The sequence below is a fragment of the Moschus berezovskii genome, chromosome 22, assembly GCF_049115385.1.
Source record: "Moschus berezovskii isolate FMDL1 chromosome 22, NW_MosBer_1.0, whole genome shotgun sequence".
Lineage (NCBI taxonomy): Eukaryota > Metazoa > Chordata > Mammalia > Artiodactyla > Moschidae > Moschus > Moschus berezovskii.
The window spans coordinates 6,094,732-6,100,320 of record NC_142481.1 but is presented as its reverse complement, the minus strand read 5'-3'; the positions used below and the strand labels follow the sequence as shown (position 1 = coordinate 6,100,320).

General features: G+C 42.3%; 1 pseudogene; it reads left to right on the top strand.

Annotated features, from left to right (window-relative positions):
* Nucleotides 1-1,798: 1,798 nt before the first annotated feature.
* LOC129546467 (vomeronasal type-1 receptor 4-like) lies at nt 1,799-3,031 on the top strand (annotated as a pseudogene).
* The last annotated feature ends 2,558 nt before the right edge of the window (nt 3,032-5,589 follow it).

Genomic DNA, 5,589 nt, shown 5'->3' with positions numbered 1-5,589 from the left:
ACATTTACAACTATTATGACATTTAATATTAGATCATTTGCCTGTCTTGGCCTTCACATGAAAGCTATCATACAGCATCTTTCATTTGGACTTCTGTCCTCCATTCCTTTACATCTTTGTGAATTTATCTTAATGTTTTATATTATTGTTGATTTTTCATTATCATTGCTATATAGCACTTCATTGTGTGCCTATCAAAGGATTAACTGATCATTCAGGTGTTAATGGGTAGGTGGGTATTAAGAGTTAGGGGCTATTACAAGCAAAGATTAGGGCTCTCATATAAATTCTATTGATATAATTAATCTTTGGGTGATTTTTGTACAAAATGTTGTTGAATATATTCACAGAAGTGGATTTCTTGGAACAGAATTACATCTGATCTGCTAAGGAGATCCCCCAGTTTTCCAAAATGTGTGTACCAATTTGAACACCCACCATCAGTGTATGAGATTCTTGGTTCATCCACAGCTATGCCACAACTTGGCATTTTTGTCATTTCTGTTTCAGATTTGTTGGTGGTATTTGATGACATATAGGCAGTGGTTATATTTTAATTGACCTGATTGCCAAGAATGTGGAATATTTTTCCACATGTCTTATCTGTTGAATAAATTCTTTCTCGAGGATTCTCTTTGAAGACTCTGTCCACTGTTTATTCTACCTTGTGGTTTTTAGGACATGCTTGTGTGATTTTTGTAAGGTCGCGGAAACGGGCGTCTCAAGCTGTAAGGAAATAACCCAGACACCAAGGGAAAGTAACAGGCTTTATTGGCAGTGCGCTCCCGGGCAGAACCCACTGACCGCAAGAATAGCCACAAGGAGTTCTGCCCCGAACAAAGGCAGGGTGCGATTTTTATGCCTTCGGGGCAGGAAGTGGCATCATATAACCTGGACAGGCCTAAGATAAGGTAAAGCTCGGGAATGCGAGATTGTGAGTGGTCAGCTAGACCAGGTTGGTCACTCTGGAGGTCAGGAAGGGGGATAGATCTCGGCAGAGGGTTATTACGTCAGAAATTCCTCAGCGGTTTGGCGGGACTTTTTCCCTCCGGCGGGGGATGGAGAAGGGAAGAAGGAGACGAGATGGCCACCGGGAAGGGAAAGCCAAGAAGGCCACCAGGGTCCGACCTTACACTTTTAAGTTGTATCTGTGTCTGTGTGTGTATATTGATGAGAACCAGTCTTAATTTTCATGTGTGCAAAAGTTACTTCACCGTATGTTTCATATATTCTATTTAGCATATATATATATATTTCAAATATTTACATATTTAGCTGCATTGGGTCTTGATTGCATCATGTGGTAACTTTGTTGTATCACGCAGGATCATTTGTTGTGGTGCACAGACTCTCTAGTCACAGATCCCAGGCTTAGAAACCCCGTGGCATATAGGGTCTTAGTTGCCCAACCAGGGATCAAACCTGTATCCCCTATATTGCAAGGCAGTTTGTTAACTGTAAGACAACCAGGGAAGTACCTTTAACATATATTTTAAATTGTAAGACCCTAGAGTAACTCCTGTCTTTTTTCTAAAATAATACATTATCTTCTTTAAATACCAGCTGAGCCACACGAGAAGCCCAAGAATTCTGAAGTGGGTATTCTAAGACTATCCCTTCTCTAGCGCATCTTCCTGACCCACGAATGGAACTGGAGTCTCCTGCATTGCATGGAGATTCTTTACCAACTGAGCCATCAGGGATGTCCCTACAATAATACATTATCTTCTTTAAAATTTAGAAGAGAATGCATTTAGAGTTGACCTGTTTGCTGATGAGGGCAGTCATGGAGGTTTTTTCCCTCCAGTAAGCTTCTCCTTAAAAGCTGGTTTTATTCTCTTTCCATTTACTCTCAGTTGTCATTGCTTCTTCAGGTCACCACCACTTCATCCTTCCTGCTGACTTCTTCGTAAAATACACTGATTCTCTCATCATCATTTCCCCTCTCATGAAGCCTTGGCAAGTTCACAAAAGCTCACAAGGAAAGTCGTCTCTCGATGTCACAAATTTCTCTGAGCCACTCTGCTGTGAGTAGTCACTGTTGCCATCATGTAAAGTGGAGTCTCTTGAATGACACAACAGCCTCCAGCCAACTGGCCATTGGAATAACCTTCTTGTTACAGACTGTGCTTGGACTCTGGAGCAATTTCTCCCTTCTGTACCGTTACCTTTTTCTTTACCTTTTCTTTACTCAGTGTAGGTTGAGGGTCCCAGATTTGATTTGCAAGCACCTGACTATAGCCAACATTTTGGTCATTCTCTCGAAAGGAGTCCCTCAGACAATTACAACTTTGAGGTTCAAATATTTTGACAGTGATTTTGCCTGCAGACTTATTTTGTATGTTGAGAGAGTGGGCAGGAGTACGGCCATCAGTACCACCTGCCTCTTGAGTGTGTTTCAGACCGTCACGATCAACCCCATGAACTCCTGTTGGAAGACTCTTAAAGTCAAATCCCCAAAGTACATTGCCTTCTTCATTTCCTCTGCTGGATCCAGTGCATGCTTGTAGTTCTCATTTTCCCTCTGTATGCAATATATGTTTCTCGTAAAAGGCGTAGCACAAAATGACAAATACAAGAGATTCAGGGTACTGTGCCGCTGCAGATCTTGAGAAAATCTCAGGCTCACTATATGCAGCTTTGATAGTGTTCCCTGAAATGTCATTATCTGTGCTCATCTTCTGGGCCAGTGGCTCCATGATTCTCACCCTGTACAGACACAGTCGGCGAGTCCAGTATATTCACAAGGCTACTGTGTCTCCCAGGCCCTCCGCTGAGTCCAGAGCCACCCAAAGCATCCTGCTCTTGGCGAGTACCTTCATGTGTTTCCACACCCTGTCCTGCATCTTTAACGTTACTCTTGCTCTTTTTCATAATCCCAGTTGGTGGTTGCTTTACAATTGACCTGATTTCTGTGTGTTTTCCCTTTATCAGCCCCTTTCTGCTCATGAGCCGTGACTCCATTGTATCCAGTCTCTGCTTTCTATACATGAAGAACTCAGTATCCCCTAATCTTATCAGAAAAACATAAATTGTATGTTTTTAAAATTTTATCAAGGTATAGTTGATTTATACTCTTGTGTTGCTTCTGGGCATATAAAAAAGTGAATCAGTTATACATATGTGTGTATATCTACTCTTTTTAGATCCTTTCTCATGTAGGCCATTACAGAGTATTGAATAGAGTTCCCTGTGCTATACAGTAGGACCCTTCTTTTTTGTTGTAAACCAGGCCTCAGGGCATGTGGACTTGGTTCACAGGGATTGAGCCCCTTCTCCCTGCCTAGAAAGGGCTTAGTCTTAACCACAGGACCATCTGGGAAGTCTCCACTAGGTCCTTCAGTTCAGTTCAGTTCACTAACTCGGTCGTGTCCAACTATTTGCGATCCCATGAATCACAGCACGCCAGGCCTCCCTGTCCATCTCCAACTCCCGGAGTTCACTCAAACTCACCTCCATTGAGTCTGTGATGCATTCCAGCCATCTCATTCTCTGTCATCCCCTTCTCCTCCTGCCCCCAATCCCTCCCAGCATCAGAGTCTTTTTGAGAGAGTCACCTCTTCGCATGAGGTGGCCAAAGTATTGGAGCTTCAGCTTTAGCATCAGTCCTTCCAAAGAACACCCAGGACTGATCTCATTTAGAATGGACTGGTTGGATCTCCTTGCAGTCCAAGGGACTGTCAAGAGTCTTCTTCAACACCACAGTTCAAAAGCATCAATTCCTCAGCGCTCAGCTTTCTTAACAGTCCAACTCTCACATACATATATGACCACGGGAAAAACCATACCCTTGACGAGACGGACCTTGGTTGGCAAAGTAATGTCTCTGCTTTTTAATATGCTATCTAGGTTGGTCGAAACTTTCCATCCAAGGCGTAAGCATCTTTTAATTTCATGGCTGCAATCACCATCTGCAGTGATTTTGGAGCCCCCCAAAATAAAGTCTGACACTGGTTCCACTGTTTTCCCATCTATTTCCATGAAGTGATGGGACCAGATGCCATGATCTTTGCTTTATGAATGTTGAGCTTCAAGCCAACCTTTTCACTCTCCTCTTTCACTTTCATCAAGAGGCTTTTTAGCTGCTCTTCACTTTCTGCCATAAGGGTGGTGTCATCTGCATATCTGAGGTTATTGATATTTCTCCCGGCAATCTTGATTCCAGCTTGTGCTTCTTCCAGCCCAGCATTCCTCATGATGTACTCTGCATATAAGTTAAATAAGCAGGGTGACAATATACAGTCTTGACATATTCCTTTTCCTATTTGAAACCAGTCCATTGTTCCATGTCCAGTTCTAACTGTTGCTTCCTGACCTGCATACAGATTTCTCAAGAGGCAGGTCAGGGGGTCTGGTATTCCCATCTCTTTCAGAATTTCCCACAGTTTGTTGTGATCCACACAGTCAAAGGCTTTGGCATAGTCATTCAAGCAGAAATAGATGTTTTTCTGGAACTCTCTTGCTTTTTCGATAATCCAGTGGATGTTGGCAATTTGATCTCTGGTGCCTCTGCCTTTTCTAAAACCTGCTTGAACATCTGGAAGTTCATGGTTCACATATTGCTGAAGCCTGGCTTGGAGAATATTGAGCATGACTATACTAGTGTGTGAGATGACTGCAATTGTGCGGTAGTTTGAGCATTCTTTGGCATTGCCTTTCTTTGGGATTGGGATGAAGATTGACCTTTTCCAGTCCTGTGGCCACTGCTGAGTTTTCCAAATTTGCTGGCATATTGAGTCCAGCACTTTCACAGCATCATCTTTCAGTATTTGAGATAGCTCCACTGGAATTCCATCACCTCCACTAGCTTTGTTCGTAGTGATGCTTTCTAAGGCCCACTTGACTTCACATTCCAAGATCTGGCTTTAGGTCAGTGATCACACTTTCGTGATTATCTTGGTCGTGAAGATCTTTTTTGTACAGTTCTTCTGTGTATTCTTGCCACCTCTTAATATCTTCTGCTCTGTTAGGTCCATACCGTTTCTGTCCTTTATCGAGTCCATCTTTGCATTAAATGTTCCCTTGGTTTCTCTAATTTTCTTGAAGAAATCTCTTGTCTTTCCTATACTGTTGTTTTCCTCTATTTCTTTGCACTGATCGCTGAGGAAGGCTTTCTTATCTCTCCTTGCTATTCTTTGGAACTCTGCATTCTGATGCTTATATCTTTCCTTTTCTCCTTCGCTTTTCTCTTCTATTCTTTTCACAGCTATTTTTGACACCTCCTCAGACAGCCATTTTGTTTTCTGCATTTCTTTTCCATGGGGATGGTCTTGGTCCCTGTCTTCTGTACAATGTCACGATCCTCTGTCCAGAGTTCATCAGGCACTCTATCTATCAGATCTAGTCCCTTAAATCTATTTCTCACTTCCACTGTATAATCATAAGAGATTTGATTTAGGTCATACCTGAATGGTCTGGTGGTTTTCTCTACTTTCTTCAATTTAAGTTTGAATTTGGCAATAAGGAGTTCATGATCTGAGTCACAGTCAGCTCCTGGTCTTGTTTTTGCTGACTGTATAGAGCTTCTCCATCTTTGGTTGCAAAGAGTATAATCAATCTGATTTCGGTGTTGACCATCTGGTGATGTCC